This window comes from Ursus maritimus, unplaced genomic scaffold (assembly GCF_017311325.1).
Source record: "Ursus maritimus isolate PB19 unplaced genomic scaffold, ASM1731132v1 scaffold_1, whole genome shotgun sequence".
Taxonomy (NCBI): Eukaryota; Metazoa; Chordata; class Mammalia; order Carnivora; family Ursidae; genus Ursus; species Ursus maritimus.
Window position 1 is genome coordinate 81411377 of NW_024423343.1, and position 19284 is coordinate 81430660.

Below are 19284 nucleotides of genomic sequence, written 5' to 3' on the forward strand. Positions count from 1 at the left end.
ACTTTCAGTTTGTTCTGTCCATGCCTTATGGCCCCACAAATACTAATGATTATGCATGACATCGAGGGGTTTCTTTGTCTTTTAAATTCCACTTTGGTTTAACTAACTGGAAACACCAGCCTGTTACTTGAGGTTGGCAGCAGAACGAAGTTCAATTTTTCTTCCCCTGCTCCTTCCGTGCCTTGACTTCTGCTCTTCTATCAGAAGACGTGGTTTATCTCCAACGTCTCTCACCATGGAGCTAGCCTTTCTAGTTTCCAGTAACTCTTCCTTCTCTTTGTCCTTCCAGCCTACGTTGTCGACAGCTTCCTGTTGCTTGTTCCTACCTGTAGGGTCTTGAAGTATTTTTGGTTGGTTTCCACACACCTTACTTACCCTATCTTTTAAATATGTTTTCATTAAACGTTTCTTTCATATTACCCACTCTGACTGGGTCACTGTTTTGTGGCAGGACCCTGAATGATACATGTGGCAATTGTGGAGAAGACATGTGGACCTATTTACATACATTTGATGCATACGGAGGACAGGATTTAGCGATGATTTAGAAATGGAGGGTGTGGAAAAGGGAGGTATCAAGGATGACTTCCAAGTTTCTGGTTTGACCAGTAGGTGAATGGGAGTTCTCTTTACAAGAGATGAGGATTCTCACCTTTAGTGGAGAATATAGGTGGAATGGAACAATCCAAGACGTCTGTCTGGATCATATTGAGTGTGACTATCAAGCAGACCATTTCAAATTAATCAAAAGTCAGAAGAGAAGAGTAGTATATCAGTACGCATTTTGTTGAGGTGAGGGCATCCATGTCATTTCAGCAGAGAACAGAAATGAACATGCAACAAGGTCCAAATCCTCATGAAGTTTATGGTGTACTGGGGAAGAAGTCATGAAAGAAATAATAAGCTACAATGTTAAATTAATCCTACACCATAGAAGTACAAGGAGATATAAGATAATATAATGAGAAGACAATGTATTTTAGAGGTTGAGAGAAGTGACAGCTCAAATTATATCCCAATAGAGACATACTGAATAGATGAAAAGGCGGAGGAAGACGATTCTAAGCAGTTGAAACAGTATTTGTCTTAAGTCTCTGTGGAATAAAGGACATTTTCAATTGAGAAACTAAAAATTGGCCAGTGTGGCTGAAGATTAGTGAGCAAAGAAGAAGCATGAGATTAGGTTGCTGAGGTTGACAGAAAACCAGATTATTAGGTCATGACTGTTAGGTTCTGACTAGTAGGATGCTCTTGGCCACCTAGTCCTCAAGCAACTTAACTTTAATACAGATCTTAAAATGGCCACAACTGTCATACAAACTCCACTATTGGATCTCATACCATGCACATCAGATAAAATTGGGATACTCGATATTGTTCAAATTATTTTACAATTGGGCCAATTGACTCATCCATTTTGTAGTAAAGCACTACTTGGTAAGGGCGTCGTTGGACAAGAGAGAGTATATTTGACAGATCACATGGCAAACAAAAACGAATCGGTCTAATATTTATGGATGTCCTTATACCTGAAATTGAACTTCACAAATTGGAAATTATTTTTGGTTTTCCCTTCAGGAACCCTTACTCTTTATGACTTTTTACACATGAAAAACAAACCTATCCTATAGAAATACTGAGAACTAAACCCCTGAATATTGCTTAAACTTCGTACCGGACATTTTTGCTAAGACTTTAACTAACACTAAATTTAGTTATCCTAATCTTTTTGCAAAAGCTAGTATTTTTACTAGTTTAATGGAAGATGTTTATATCTGAACCTGAGGTTGCTTGCGGTTACTTACTGTGGTACCCGTAACAAACACACAATGAACAAATCATAGTTCTATACAAGGATGATACATTTATTCTTCAAGTGATGAAAAAAATATTAAAAATATTTTCAAAAAGAGTTAATTCTTATACAGTGCTACTAAAGGTTAGGCACAGTTTTAAAATCTTCATATATATTAAATCACTTACTCCTTGTAAAAATCCTATGAGGCAGGGACTCTTAGCACCAACATTTAGAGATGAGGCAACTCAACCACAGGCAGTTACTTAACCTGTCTAAGAATGCCCGGGCAGTACACTGGAGCCTGGAGATTCAACGCAAAGGTCTTGCTTTAGTGTGTCATCCTTGTGCAGGCACCAGGCTAATCTTCTCTGTATCATTTCAATTTTAGTATGTGCTGCTGAAGCGAGCATGACAGTCTTGTTTCAGAATTTGCCATCTCAGCTCTCATCCGTTGGTATTTTTCTTTAATGGAAGAAGATCCATTCAGGGACAAGTAAACTATCATATTATTGAGTAGGTCTCAGGTCAAATCCTTATCAGTGATATTTTCTTGTGCGGCAATGTCAAAGAATTGAAAACTTATGCATGTGTTAGAAATGGATAAAACTGGTCAGTAGTTCCTATAACTGGGAATATGTCACTGCATAGATAAAGTGATATTTTAATCACTTTTTCTTTTCAATTTCAACACCTATAGGATAGAACTGAGGAATGGATTTGAAGCAGTTGCTGGTTTGACCTAAACATTTATTAATGAGATCAAAGGTAAAACTGGCTCTTACTAGAATGGGTTTAACTATCTTCTAAATGATGGGAAATCTAATTAGATTTCTAAATCTAATCTAATCTATCTTCTAAATGATGGCAAAGGTAAAAAGGAAAATGTCTATCATCTATCTATCATCTATCATCTATTTATCTATCTATTATCTATCTATCTATCTATCTATCTATCTATCATCTATCTATCTATTATCTATCTATCTATCTATCTATCTATCTATATCTATCATCTATTTATCTATCACCTATCATCTATCTACATCTCTCCCACACACATTTCTTAAAATATTAAAATTAAATAAAGTCTGAGTGTAAAGAGTATTTGCAGGTATTTGGCCATTTTATTTTTGAAAAATAAAATTCCAATATTTCTCTAGATTTGTTTCTCAAGTTTAAAATGTCTGTAAAGAGCAGAAGGCATATAAACTTCATTTTGTAAAATTTTCTTCCTGTCAAGATGATTTGTTTTGAGAAGCATCTGAGGGTCTATAAGGCCACCCACCATTTTAATAACTCCGATTGTTCTGTGTATCATCAAGTCACTGCATCCAATCTGGACAGTTTCATTTTACATAACTATAAATTTTACTCTCTAACTGTCATTATTATAAATTGATCTCAATAAGAAAATGTTCATCATTGTTAAGGGATGGGGGAAAAGCTCAACACAGCATATATTTCAAGCTTCCAACATTATAATCACACACTTCTAAGTGTACAATTCTCTGTATGATTCAAAGTATAGAATTTCTAAATACTATTTTGGCCTTTCATATTTCCCATTTTATTTCTTGCTGTCAATATAAATATAATATCTACTGAGAAAAGGGTTTCAACTGTTGTTAAGGATTTTTTTTTAAGGTTATTGTCATTTGTAATTTCTTTTCTATGAGATATTTCAGTGTTCGGAATTTAATTCTAGGATGAAGTGTCAAATATGAGGTTGCTGGCTACATAAATACTAACCCCCTACCCCCAATTCAATTTCAAAGAGCAATTCAGGTGAGAGTAAATAAATAAATAAAAGGTTTGGTTAATGTTGGACATTTGCTTGGTACCGTGTCATTCAAAACTCCTTCCATTTAAAAACAAAATTTGCATTGACATATGAATGATGTATAATGCAGCATAATTACTTACGGGGTCTTTGAAAAGAGAAGCCCCCTTTTTTCCAAGTGATTTAACTTTGAAAAGGAATTACTTCACATGCCCAACAAATTAAAAAGCATTTTATGAGGGTTTTTTCCCTGCATATTTCTACACATGGACAGACTATTGTGTGTTCTAAAACCTGTATTTACATGACACACTTTTATGGTCCAATGGGCAAACACTACTTAGTCCTAAAATAACATCACAGTAATGACTACAGTCAAGACAGCAAGAACACTCCACCATTATTATCCGTATCAGACTGCACCAGATGGGGTATCTGTGGTGGAGTGCTGACAGTGGTGAACACTGAACAACTCTTTCTGGTATTTTTGTGTAATCTCAGGCACAGCAATTTTACATTCAAAATAAGCAGTGCATCAGTTCTTTCATTTCGAAGAAATATATTGTATCACATATTCTTTGCTTCGTTTTCATCCAGTGGAGAAAGAAATGACATGGAAAATTGAAGATGACTTACATTAAGTGGGATTTAGCCAAATTCACTGGGTATAAGGCAAATTTCCAGCCTCAATAGTACACATCTTTTTGTGTTGGGTCATTTTCTGTGTGGGGACTGTCTTGTGTATTGTGGGATGTTTAACAGTATCGTTGACCTCTATTGACTAGAAGCCAGCACCCAAACCCCAGAGAGTTGTGACAACGAACAATGTCTCTTCCCGAGGAATGAACTCATGAGCGTACACATACTCTTTGAACAGATTAAATTATAGGGCTTGGCTTTGTCAATATCAGAGTTATATCAGTCTCCAGGTAGAAGATGTACATTTTTTCTCAAAGTATACTTTATTTATGTTTATTCATTTGTTTGTTTTACCTTCAGTCATGGCTAGAGTATGTAAGCATTTTGCATCTGCAATATTATTTCACACATTTTGTATTAACAGCAAGGAAATAAAATGGGAAATATCGAGTCAAATAATACAAGGGGACATATGTAAGAAAAAGGCCTCAGTGTTTATTGAGGAGGGGAACTGGCTCCTACAAGTTCCCATTGGTTCCCAGGCTCCTGGAGGCCTGTAGCTCGAGGCTAATTCTTGCCCAGTGTTAAGGAAAATATTTAAACTGAGGAATACTTCATGACAAAAGCTGTTCCCTTCTAAAATCAGTGGAATTTTCAGCTACGTTTCTCATCTCCTTATGCTTCTGGAATAAAGATGCTGCTTCCAAGAAATCAGGTAGTTGGAAGGAAGAATGAGACAAGATTATTTACCACATCACTGATTATAAACATGACTTGAATTGTAAAAATAAACAGAAAAGAAGTCAGAATCTTTGCTTCTGCTTCATTTTGAATGTCCACCAGTGGGTCTAATTATCATGCTAGAACTGTCAATTCTGCCATTGGGGGTAGTCAGGGATTCATTGTTTTAGTTAATCAAAAATTGTGCTTTGCAGAGACTAACCATATATACGTGAATTATCAATTTTCAAATTATTAGAATATAACAAAAGTGTACTTACTACTACATTTTTCTCATATTAGTTTTTTCTTTGATAATTTAAAAAGGCTTTCAGGATATTTTGTTTGCTTTAGGGTTATCACTATAAAGCTAAGTTATTATTCTGTAGCTACAAAGAAGTGCCTTCTGATACGGATCTCCGGATGATATAATGCCAGAAAAAGTAGCTTTTAACATTCAGTATTAGCACTGAAATATTGATAAGCACCAAATAAATACAATGGCAAAAATAATAGTCTATATTATACATACATTGTATTACCTTTAATGCACAGTATCTAATGTTAGAAATATTCAATAAGTAGTGAAAAAGATAAGTTTCACTCATAATCATAAGTTCCTAATAAATGACCACTATGTATGGGTTAGTTTGCTCAGTATTATATAGCGCATAATAAGTAGAGAAAATTAATGTGATTATATTTCAAGAAATACACGTTTAACATTATAGTTTTAATATTGCACTGATTTTCAGAATACATGCATTTTTTCCTTAAACAAAATTATTTAATATGCTAAATACTGACCTGTCATCTTATATTTCCCCAGACTTCAGTAATCCAAAATAATTTGACCTATTTATTTAGGATTATCAAGTCTTCTCAGAAACTATAGTGTAAAAAATATAATCCAAAGCCTTGATAGGTTAGCAGAGAGAATAAGATCTGTTTGGATGAACAAACACCTTACTTCCCTAAATAAATATACATTCTATATCAAATTGGCTTGGTCAATTTCCATATTTACTTTGATTTTTAATGTCTTTTTCTTTGTAGTTCTCAAAAACATTTCTCTTATGCACAAAGAACAAAAGAAGAAATATTCTGTAGTTAATTTTTACAATTTCATCAGCTGGTAGCAGAGGACCAGTTGCTTAGTGGATAAAGTGTTGGCTTTATATTCTAAAGGACAACTTCAAATCCTGTTAAGGTTATATTTTTATTAAAATTTCCATTAATTTTTCCATCAATGTGATTATAGATTAATATTAATTAATTCTTACCGTTTTTTGAAGACATAAATGGAGCCATATCTGATTCAAAGTTAAACAAGACACTATTCAAGCTTTCTTGGTAACCCTTTCCTGGGTTCAGAATTGGTTGGGGAGAAAGGGAATAAGATATCTTTAATGGCATTTTATTGAACTTAGCAATTTAAATGGCCTACCCTGATTTTCGAAGATATCAAATTACCATACGGATGATGTCTTTCTCATCAAATCTGGCTCTTAATGTTTACCATGAAAATGACAAAGGTAATTTTTAATGTTGGTTGTAGTACTTGTATGTATAAATTGCTGATATTAATGAGAGTTCTGGGATGAGGTCTTTCTGTGCTAAAACTGATATATCAACAAATAGATTCATATTATAGAAACTGACAACAGAAACCACCGACATTGCTTCTCTGGAGTTTTAATTTATTATTATAGCAAATGGAAAAAGTATCCTAGGAAGAGTATAATCTTAATGCTCCTAGGGGAAGTCTGGGAATATAAAGGTGGGCCACCAGGTATCCTATTTGCATTAAGGCATTCTAAAACTCCTAAGAAAAATGCAAATGGGGACTTTGATGCTGGCAGTACAGCTCTGGGTCATTGGGAGCAATCCTTTCCAGCCCCATGTGTGACAAAGGATTATTACAAGCTTTGGGGAGGGGATGTGATTCAAAGTGAAATGCAAACTTACCTTTACAACTTTAAATTTTAACAACTAATTTGAATGTCTCATTCTCTGAAGCACTGCAGGACCTAATAAAGTCCATACTCAACTCATCTTAATAATTTAACAGTGATGGGAAGTTTGCAGTATTCTAGGATTCAGAAAGGAGTACAAAAACTAAAGTTTTGGACAATAGCACTGTGATATTAAAATTTAAAGGAGAAGTCTAGGGACCATTATTTCTCTTTATCTTGGTTGTCTGTTTTTCGTTACTTGTAATGTGAAGAAAGGTTTTTAATCTCATTAGAAAAAAGGATGCAGTAGAAATATATCAAAATGTAATCCTGGACATGAGAGATAAAAAAAAAAAAAAAAGACTGAAGCCCCCCAAATACCAAAATGCATGTGTTAATATTTATGTTATATATTGAGATGCTTTTACAATGAGAAAGCTGTTAGACTATTATTTTTACCAACAATATTAAGAGCCAACATTTATCACACATTTTCTTTGTGTCAGGCACTGGCAAGAGTTTTAATCTCACGGAACCCTCCCAGCCACCATATCAGGAAGGTACTACTATTTTTCCCATTATAAAGACAAGTAAACTGAGGTTTAGGGAGATTAATTAGCAAAGACTAAATATTTAGTAAATCCTCAGAACCAGACAGTGACAATCTTAAAGTGTTGATGTAGAAATTCTTAAAAGGAACAACATTGTTGCAAAGAACACTGAAATTAATGTTCTCAGAGTGGAACAAAAAAAAATTGTCCTTGTCATGGGTTGGGAGAGGAAGTACAGAGTTGTCTCTTAAAGTTGTCTGCAGACAGGATTATTACATTAAGAATAAAATGTTTTAGCAACCCTTAGATTGACATCCCCATGCAAAAGAGTGGAAAAAAAGATCTTCATGCCTAAATCGCCTCAAAAAACACGTGCATTCCATATGGGGCTGGGTGATCCAGAGCAGGGCTTCAGCACTTTTTCTTTAAGATTGGGTTTCATTCTGCTAACAGCATGTTGGCTGAGTGCCCACTAGCAAGCAATTAAGACTTTGTGCTTGCCTGCATTTTAGTAGCTCTCCTCATGAAACATGCAGCCACATGGGAGCAGAAGCTTTGCCAGCATGGGTCACGGTCTGGGAACAGCATCAGGAGAGCTTCTATACTCCAAGGATTCATAGTCTTCTGGGAAGTTGAGGAGAGGATGAAGGATTGATTGGCCGTGCCTGGGAGAGAAGATCAAGAAAGGAATCATTAAGAAATGCTACCAAGGACCCTAAAGGAAAATGAGATAAACCAATGTCTAAAAATTGAGAAGCCACGGGGTTAAATAAAAAGAAGACAAAAACTGGATGGCTGATGAGAGTTTCTTACCATTGAACTTGGATTATGTCCCTATTATTTTTTGAAAGCAACACAAATGCTGAACACCTAAGATGTGCCAGGTAGACGGCTGGGGACGTGAAGGTGAGTGAGACATCCTCATGCACAGATGAGTAAGGGAAGACTCCAGGCCGCACGTGACATTCACATAGACTGTTATGGAAATGGCAATGGTGTGACCATACCGATCTCCTGTCCTCAGCCTAGCTCTGTTTGTGCCTGCGAGAAAAGCATTTGACTCAGGTTGGCGTAAGGTGTGCCTGAAAGAATTAGAAAGCTTTATGCAAAGATGAGATGGACTCCTTGGGAGGGGGCCAGCTTTTCACGTCTGAAAATGAAATAGGCCAAATCAGTGATTTCGAATCTGATGGATTACTCAAGACCTCCTGGGCATGATTTTACAGTACAGATGTCTACTCCCGCTCCTGGAAGTTCTGGTTCAATAGGTCTAACCAGATATGTCCTCCGATGTAAACATTGCCCTGAACAATTTTGAAAAGGAAAACAGTATTTCCCTCTTCACAATAGACTTTGTTAGGTTACAATTAAAGGAAGAACTACTGTCTTGCTGGCTGTATCTGCATAGCATCTGGAAAAAATCCAAATATATAGAAAACTTTCCTTCACATTATTAATATGGCCCCTTAAACTGGTAATCTCACTGGTGTATAGGAAAACAAATTTATACACATTATTTGCAGGATACATGTATTGTGTTAACTGAAGCATACATATATATATATATATATATATATATATATTAATCAGTAATTTATACTTTCTTACCATTTGGAAAGTTGAACATAAACCAGGTTTATATGCAGCCCTAGCTTTACCACGAACTAGACTCTATGAGCTTCTAGATGATGAGCAGAAATCACAACTTTCTGAAAATCATGGTCTAGGTCGAAAAGAATTACATGCTCAAAGGTCTGATTCATAAGAATTCTTGGGTGTAAAATATCATTTTTTAGTAAAATGAACCTTTGCTTACACAAAATCTTATGCAAATGCCGAATATATCAAAAACTATGGGAAGAGCTTAGGGAAGGGCAGATGTTGGTGTCCAGAGTCACCCCTCGTCAATCACGTGATATCTACACGAGGAGCTCCTAACAGCCTGCTCAGAAACCTGGCGTTCCACGGAGCACCGTTGGAAAGCAAAAGGTACCCCATTTTAAAATCTATTTCCAAAGGAATCCCCACGAACTGAACATCATAATGGATTCTGATAGATAGTGGGGTTGATCCCTAACTGGTTATCCGAGTTAACCCCCCCGGGTGGCTTAGGCCAGTGACAGAGCTGTGCACAGGTGGCTGAGTCTGTGGGCACTGATGTGGGGCACACAAACTGAGGTAAACAAACAATGAGGCTTATTTGTGGAACCCCAACGAGGTTTGAATCTCTAATCTCCATTTGCTAAATTACCTTGAGCAAGTTTGTAGGACTTTCAGCATCTCCCGACCTTTGCCTGTAAAGTGGGGATAATTTCGGCCTCGCGCACTGATAGAGATTAGTCTTTAATAGTGGGACTCACACATGCTGTTCCTTTCCTGTATTTTTGTGAACAGGTCAGGTGAGGAATTTGGGAAATTGTTCTAACTCCTTCAGGCCTATATGGAGCTTATTCTTTTCATTTCTTTACACAGAATGGGTTCCTTGTGGTACAAAAGAATTAATAACGAGCTTCCACGAACAAGAAATTGCTACCACTTTTACCATAGAACTGAGGACAATATCTTATTAAATTCCAAGTTCTCGAACATGTTGGTCACACCTTAGTGTATAATAATTATTCACCCTGGTCTTGACCTATGTTTATGTGCTAAGGATCACAGTAGGTAGATTTTGTTACAAATCACTGCATTTTCGATATATTCACACAGATACACACCTCCAGCTAGTCAGGTGAGTCTGAAGGCTGGCAAAGGGCAAGGGTAAAACTCTCTAGGTAAAGTAGAGATTATTGCGTGTGTAAGTGAATGTGTGTGTGTGTGTGTTTATGTGCGTGCATGCATATCCCCTGAGGTGTACAGGAAAAGCAACAATAACAGAAATAATGACTGTGAATGCCCCAGAGGTGGGAATTCCATCTCATTTTTGAGATTTTTTTTTTTTTAAACTGGTCCAGGCAAAAGAAAGGAGTGCTTTGCTTGTGCAGCTTATTTCGTGTTATTTCCAAAGGAGGTAGTGTGGTGACACATGGTACATATAAAGCTTTTGTATAATGACCAGATTTTTCTGAAACCTATATGCAATGTAAGCGTAAACGGATGCAATCGAAATAATTATTTATATTTCTTTCAGGTAACGGCATCACCTGTTTTGAGGAAAAACTCCCCTGAATTCTGCCCTGTTAATGCACTTTACAAGGATTTTGCAAGCATTCAGTGCATAGAACCCAAACATTTTATTTTGGCAAGGGAAGCTTTATAGAAATATTTGCAATATTTTGTGCTAATCCCTCCACAGTCACTTTGGTGTGGCAAATATTTGTTCAAGCGGACTTTACTACAGTTACAGAGTACATCAATCTGTTGTTTTAACCTTTAGAAACTAACCCTGTGTCTTCTTGAAGGAAATAAAGAGTCATTGATGAAATCTTTTAAGTTTTCAACTTCTTTGCAATAAGGTGTCTGGAAGAGACATCAGCACGTTATCTCCAGGGAATGGATTAAAGAGAATGAAGTGCATCTCTGCTTACTTTCTTGGCTCATCTCTTTATGAGTATGAGGGACCTAAAAAGTAAATGGTGGTCAGAAAGAACAAACACATTTATTAGAGCAGTTAGAAAAGACTGTTTTGATATTTGCCAAGTTCCTTCTCAATAACATGCTTGGCAGCTACCAAATGACATGGCCTGCCCAGAGTTGATTTTGATGAAGCCTCTGGGATGTGTTAAAAAGTAAACCAGAGCAAATCACGTACTGGAAAGCATAACTCAATCAAGGAAAAATGTATGATTAAGGGTGACATGGGCAAGGAAAGCTTTGCCAGAGCTCAGGGTAAATATTTGTATCAGTGTGAAGAGAAAGCTTTGTGACGCTGATGTCAACCAGCTGGAATTTTCATTGTTTATAAACTTTTGTTGTTAGAGTTGAGTTCTGGCAGAAAAGGTACCAAAGAAAGAGCAGTTTCCCAGCATGAAAGTTTGAATTGTGATAAGGCAGCTTGACCAGATATGAATGCAACGATGCAAAGTTTCAGCCTCTTTTTCCTTCCAGAATTCTCTTGCCAAGAAACAACCTTCTTGCCTTAATCCCACTTTGACAAAATTCTTCAGGATTACCAAAAAGACAAGATTTTGTTTTGTTTGCTGTGTTATAAGGATTTATGGCTACTTCTTCCTTAGTAGGATGATCAGAAAATGGGTAAGAAGCTAAACGGTCCCCCCGCTTTTTTTTTTTTTTTGTAAAAGAATATTGCCACATGAGTTAGATATTTTAATGATTGGAAATAAATGGCTTGGGATTGAAACCAATTTTTTGAATAGTGTTCATCAACTTTGTGATGCTAAGTGGTTTATTTTTGCCTCATTGTAGGTCATTTCAATACTTTTAAACTGAATAGTAAGTTAAAGGACTTGCCCCCCCCCCTTTTTTTTAACTCACCAACTAATTCTATTAAAAAGAAATCTGTATTTTCCTAGTAAACCATGTTTTATTGTACTTTTTAGAACATTGGAGGTAGCCAAAAGTTATAAATCAAACCATATCACAAGGACATGGGCTCATATTAAGAATTTACAGTAGTTCAGAACAGAACTCAACTTCTAGGCAGAGAAACAGATTGGTGAAAACTGCCCCTTGCCACTTAGCCCTTCCTCTTTGAAAAATAATCACATAGTTGGCGCTCGGGATGAGATTTCCCATTTTCAGAGATGGACTTCCACCAGCAAACTTCTCTGCAGTATAGATATTCTGACAAGTGACTCTTGCTTCTCCCCCAGGGTGGTCTGAAAACTCCAACCTGAATTACTTTCAGTGAGGGATGTGTAGTAAGATTCAACGAATAGGAAATAAAGAGAATTTCAAATTGCTATCAAGTTATCCTTTCTTTTAATAATCGAGTGCTTTAAATATACTTCAATCTGACTGGCCTACAACATAGCACAATTAAGAATGACATAGGTATGTTGTTTATGAAAAGTTTGCATTAATTCATTTAGGAAGGCCAAATCTGAGAGACCATCTCCACTTGCCTCCTCTATCCCACAGTAAACTGAAGCCTGGCCCTGCTTGATGCAGAAAAAGGACACATCTCAAACATAACCACATTACCCAGCTGCACTAAGAATAGAAACCAAGCCCCTGCTGGTGTAATTAGGAAATCTTCTCTTCCGGTCCCTGGGCTTTAGAGACCTGGATCACGCACTCATTCCAATTTAGAATGTTTTTTTGATAAGGATCTTTGTAAAGTAAGAAGGGAGCTGAACATGAAAACTTTTCATTTTAAGTTTCTGAGTCAACATGTCCCTCTTGTGAAGCAGAATCTCTGGGTTTCACTGGCCTAGAAATCAGCCTTCAGAGTGCGGTTCTGTCTGGGCATTAAGATGATGGTGTGTTTTCAGGAGGTGAAGAAGTGCCAATTACTTCCACCTGAAGTTTGTACATTTCCATCCCACTGCAGTGCGCTCACAGCCCATGGAATTCAAAGGAACACATAAAAAATAAACACCATATGCAAAGCTAGAAAATCCTACCAGGTGGGAGCCCTGAGTTTGGATACATGTTGATTTTAGTTATATTAAGGCACACACAGATATAAAAGAAACCAACCTGTCCCTGAGCTATTTCTTCCTTATTCCCTCCCCACCTCTCAATGACAGGACATTCTCTAGGTCATTCTGTGTTGTGGATTGGGACCCTCTGGCATTATATTTTAATTAAATGGTCAGATTATTAATGCGTGAAAATCAGACACAGCAAATGTTGAGCTAACCATTTTTCATACATAATGTGTCCATATCAACATTATAACAGCCATATACTAAAGATTGACATGGTCGCTTTTTAAAGAAGGAGACTTGATAAATATTTGAGTTAAAGATTCTTGGGATCATGTTAAGGAACTAAGAGGTCAGGTCTTATTGTTGATTTTTTTCCTCTGCCTTGTAATAATAAAAAAACCATTCAACCCCTCTGTTTGTAGTTCCATTCTAGAGGTCAGCAGAGGAAATAATTGGTCATACATTTATGGTAGGTATACTAACATACATCAATATTTTGTTCAAAGGGAGAGAATTCAGAATAACTTTTTAAAATCATCCCTGTAGCAGGGCACCTGGGTGGTGTAGTCAGTTAAGCATCTGACTCTTGGTTTGGGCTCGAGTCATGATCTTGGGGTCTTTAGCTGGAGCCCCTCATCAGGCTCCATGCTCAGCATGGACTTTGAGATTCTCTCTCCCTCTCCCCTCTACCCCTCCTGCTCATACTCTCTCTCTCTCAAATAAATAAATCTTTAAAAAACAAAACAAAACAACTATCCCTGTAGCCTAATGCCACTTGTTTTGCTATCTCTTCTTCAATGGACTTCTGCCCCCTTAACTTTGGAGAGTTCTCCTTCCCCTCATTTCAACCTTATGTTACTGTGCAAGGCACCAAGTTAATATAATTTTTTACCTTTTGCCTAGCCTCATTTAATTGGTCCAACTTAAGGAAATCAGAATCTTTCTAGGAATTTGAGACAAGAATAAGAAATCCTAGCTCAGTTTGAACTCTCCTCTTGAACAGAGGAGATGGGAACATTGGGCTGTTGATGATGGTCTTTTACCTCACTGTAGACCCGGGGATGAGAAAAAGCCTCAGGCACTTGGCTGGCTCAGTCAGAACAGCATGTAGCTCTTGATCTTGGGGTCCTGAGTTTGAGCCCCACGTGGGGTACAGTGATTACTAAAACAAACAAACAAACAAACTTAAAAATAAAATTAAATAAAAAGGCCAGGCTGTAGCAAGAAGAAAGAGTGGCATAAAAAGTGGAGATCAGCAAAATGTAGAGGTGGCTTGTGAGTCCCTGCAAGCAGCTTACCCACACCTAGCTATACCCCTCTCCACGAGAGACTCCAACGCTACTGAAACTATAAAGAAACTGTACTGTTTATAAGTTGGTTAAATTGGGTTTCTGTTAGTTTGTGACAGTAGTTATGTTTTAACTCCAACATCCTCTACCTTCAAACAAATGATAAAAGAATTTATTGATTGCCTAATGTGCACTAGGCTGTTTATATTCATTATCTCGTGTAATCCCTTTAGCAATCCTAACACTTCAAATAGCCTTATTTCTATTTCACAGCTGAAGAAACTAATCAGAGAGGTTAACTGCCTTATCCATGGTCACACAGTCGGTTACATCAAAGTGAATCTGAAGTCCCTCCTTTTTTCATAGCTTGCAAATGCCCTTAGAAATTCACCTGAGGAAGACAAACTCCCCTACATTCAGTAATAGAGAACATAAAAAATTTCTGAATATCATAGAGTGGTAAATAATTGCAGATAAAGGAATGTCAATTTGGGTTGGAGTAGCAAGGAAAAGTGGCTCAAGATGGAACTCTCTAAGTTACAGAAAATACAGCCAAACTCACTTATTGATTCAGAAACGTCAAAGTCCGAGGATCGGTCTTGTTTCACATACAACTGGATCCAGGACTCAGAGGAGCTCAGCAGAGCTCTTTACTCCTTGACTCCGTTGTTCTTTGTTGGTTTCACTGTCAAGAGCACGTGCATCAATAAGTGTCCCTAAGCATGCTGCAAACACTTGCAGGGCCTGCATATACACTGCTAGCTTGTGTAAAATGGGGGCCTCTAGATGAAGTCCTTTCCCCTTTCCCCAAAGACGGACCCTAGGGAAGAGGTCATTATAGGCCCTGGAAGTTGACAGAAAGCTACGTGGCAGAAAATTCCAGGGTTTTGGTACCAAAAGCATGGTATAGAAGGCAAGAGGTAGGCTTCAGGAAGGGCACAGCAGGAGAGCACGAGCAGCCTCTGCACGGGAGCCCCAGTTACCCACACTTATGAATAAGACCTAGGGGCACCCACCAACCTCGGACTTACAACCACTTAATATAAAGTCTAGGGAAAAGATAATGAAAACAAACAAAAGCCTTAAAACACCCCAGAACTGAATCCTTTTGGCGAGACCTGGGTCTCAGGCTCATACTTGATTCAATAATTGTTGCCAAAGGATTGGACTATGCAGATTAGCCAGTGGTGATTCTGAATGCACATTTGGAGTTGGGTGTTGGGGTCAGCAACATAGAAACATGCAGGTGGAGAATGGTTCGGTGATTATGCTACTATCTAAAGCCAGAGGATGATGGGGCAGGCAATAGGACACAGCCTGAATCCATAAGGCTTCACAGGAGAATTATAACTTGAGATGGTAAAAACTATTATAATAATATATGATCATATGATAATAATTATGATAATTATTATAATTCTGAGCAGTACCATAAGACTAATAGCTACCATTTATTGAGCAATTAGTATGTGGCAACCATTTTGTCAAGAGCCTAGACTATATCATTTCATTTACTTAACAACGCTGATGTATGGATACTAACATCAACTTCATTTTATAAATGAAGAAAGTAAGGCTTAAAGAATTTAAGCAACTTACTGTGTAAGGGACAAAGTAGGAGTAGAACTCAAGACTGTGTGACACCAGTGTCATGTTTTAGCCACAACCAGATACGTGGAAAATTTCATTTCTCACACACTGAGCCCTAAACATTTGACAAAATGAATAAAACATCTTATGAAAGGCTTGCAGAATTATAATTCTACGTCTTCAATCCCTTAGCAAGTCAAGAGAGAACATGAATGCGAAGATTGCTACAAGGACCTTTTTCTACTTGAACTTGTTCTTCCCTTAGGACTACATCCTAAGTCCAAGAAATTCGGTCTGTGTATACAGGAGCTCGGAATCCCACCTTGCAGATAAGAAGTTGTTTTTTTGTTTGTTCATTATTATTTCTTTTCTCCATGGTTTTGACTTAAAACTGTATAATAAATTGTATAATTCATTTTATTTGCCCAGGGAGCAGTTTGGGTTGAATACAATAAGCAAGGTTTAAAAGTTTGGCTAAACTCTTCAGAGGAAAGCCCTTTTGAAATTCAAGGCTTAGGGGAAAACATATTTTTACCTTGCTATTTTCTTTAAGTTTTTATCATTATTAGAATAGTGGTAACGTCCTAAAATCATTTTTAAAGGCTATGTCATTTCTGAACAGTTAATACATTCAATGGTTCAGATCAAATGAGTATAAAATGTACACACTGAGAGTCCTTTTTCCACCCACGATCCCTCTGTCCCCTATAGATCATCACTTAATCACTTTTATGAGGTTATTGTACCCTTCCAGTATTACTAAAATTATTATGTAAAACTATTCCACCATAGCCATACAACTATTAAATCCCCAAGTTCCTTACCAAATTTTTCCATGAGGAAATACTGCAAAATCAGGGATTTCACACCACTTTAAACATACAGAGGAAAGAAACCATGGGTGGAGGAAATCTGAGCCATAGCTACAGGTATCCCATACCATTTTTTCTTCCTTAAAATCTTGCAAAGTTGAACTCATATACTCTTCAGAATATGGAGTGCTAGTTTGGGTGCCAACACTCACTGCAACTTCAAGTACATGAGGTTTTCCTCTAGGTCCAGTGTCCCGCCACTGTGGATAAAACTGGCATTCCTGAAGGACCCATGCATTTGTGGAGCAGCCAACTCCTGTCAAGGTCTCAGGACTGCAAAAGTCAAAGAAATAGAATCCTTGGAGTGTGCAGTAAATCACATAGTGTCCCCAAGAGCCATCATGTAAACCAAGACTAGTAGGTGAAATTTCAGCAGTCAGATGAGGACATGAGTGGGTGTTAAGGACATGTAGACTTTGGTTCAATCTAGGAAAGATGGTAGCAGTCAAAGCTGATCAACATTTGGCACCTTTGCAAGTATTCGTTGATTCTTCTATCATTGTGTTGGGGAAGAAAGATAACTTTCTCTCTACCCTTCTCCGTTCTTGGCTCAGATCCCTTTAATAAAAGAGAGATCGGGCTCCTGGGTGGCGCAGTCATTAAGGCGTCTGCCTTCGGCTCAGGGCGTGATCCCGGTGTTCCGGGATCGAGTCCCACATCAGGCTCCTCCGCTGGGAGCCTGCTTCTTCCTCTCTCACTCCCCTGCTGTGTTCCCTCTCTCGCTGGCTGTCTCTCTGTCACATAAATAAATTAAATATTTAAAAAAAAAAAGAGAGAGATCAACAAGAGAAAAACACACGTTTATTAACATGTATACCTCATGTATACATGGGAGACTCCATGGGAAAGTAGTTTAAAACTCAGGCTTACATCCCATCCTAATAGGGAAAAGGAAGGGGGGGGGATATAGGACTCTTAGGGGAGAACAAATTATTTTTAGGAAAAATGAATGGGCCCAAGAAGACCAGATGAAAGATACGATAGTTTGTGACGAAGCTCATCAGAGTATAGTGTCTACTTCTCGTCTCCTCTCGTGACAAATGTCAGTCTTCCCTGGTGGAGGAAATTCCTGGGGAGGAACTTAGGACAATTGAGTTCCTTCTGGAGGAGCTGTCTTTAGCAGATAGGGAAGTCCAGAGACAGCCTCTCCCTGGATTTCCTTTTCAAGTGCCCGTGGCTCAAAATCGTCAACGTGCCAGAGTGCCGTACTTGGGGCTTGCGTTTGCTGCCAACCTTCACTTGATTCCAAACTCCGTAAAGGCAGTTTTGCTCACTGCTATTGCCCCATTTGCTGACTTGCGTGTGATGTTCAATACATAAGGAAGAGGCTGCCTGGAAGAGGAGGAGCTCCACTTCAAGGGGTACTCAGGCAGAACTCTGACCTCCATCTTGAGAGAAATTGGAGAAGAAGCTGACCTTTACGGTTTCCATCCAACTCTATAATGCTGTGATTCTCAGAATAACAGAATCAGTTACTATTTGGACTCCTCAAAGAAAAGGCAGAAAACGGATGGCAGACAATGAACCACTGGCTCTCGTCCTGCAGGTGGTGTGGGCGGTGGGGACTGTGCAAGGTTTGGGACCCTCTGGGAAATCACTGTTACTGTCGGACAGCCCCCAAAGTTGGGAGTGGAGCTTTGTGGCCTGAAGGCTCACAATGGAGAAATACATAAATAAAATAAAAGTCCTTACGTCTGCTGCCGTGCTTTTCGGTCTTCCCGGCAAAAATGTAGAAGACAGTGTTTCCTAAAGAACACAAAAATGAAAGAGTAAAAGCAGGCAAATAGTGTTGGAAGCAAAATGAAAAACAAACACATAAAAATGAAAAGCAAGCAAACAAAAGCCATGCTATCCAGGAGGAATAAAAGTAGAGAGGGCACTAGTAAATCAGAAACAAATGGGAACAGCATACTGTGTTTTCTGAACTCTTGGGTTAGAACTTCTCATCCAGGATCTTTGCAATGTGGTAAGCACCTGTAATTGGTTTATCACTAAAAATCAATGCTATTAAAACCCACTTGTCTGATAAAGGAAACCTAAATATAAGCCCTATATAAATGGGTCGTTATGCAATGGGATTTCTTCATCGGTCGTAAGCATGTGATTCATTCCTGGGGATGGGCCTCCCCTCCACCTAGGGCAGGCAAGCTGGAGCCCTGGAGAGAGCGAGAGCCAGGTCCCTGTGGGCTGTGCCCGTGGCCCACAGGCTGGGAGAGGCAGGCGGCTCTCTGCTGCGCAGCAGCCTAGTCCCCACAGGGAGGCCGGCTCCTCCCCTCTCTTTAACCACAGCAAGCTGCCCTGGCAAGTCACTCTGAATGGGGAGAGGGGTTCTGCTGAACCGGCCCTGACTGCAAACTAGCGTATTATCCTTGAATTTCTAGTCTCCACTCCTCTCTCGATTCTCTTGCAGCAAACATTTCTCCTCTTATAAAACAGAAAAGAAATAAAGCTGTAATTACTTTTTCACACCCTCTACTAATATAAGCCCAGCAAATACTCCCCTTTCCCCTAGACTTCAGTAAGCACAGATCTGGGGTC

The 19284-nt window shown here is 38.2% G+C and overlaps 1 non-coding gene across 1 annotated transcript; it reads right to left on the reverse strand.

Annotated features, from left to right (window-relative positions):
* Positions 1-2103: 2103 nt before the first annotated feature.
* LOC121100021 lies at positions 2104-2206 on the reverse strand. Its single transcript, XR_005831767.1, has one exon. It is a non-coding gene; the product is annotated as a U6 spliceosomal RNA (small nuclear RNA).
* Between the last annotated feature and the right edge of the window lie 17078 nt (positions 2207-19284).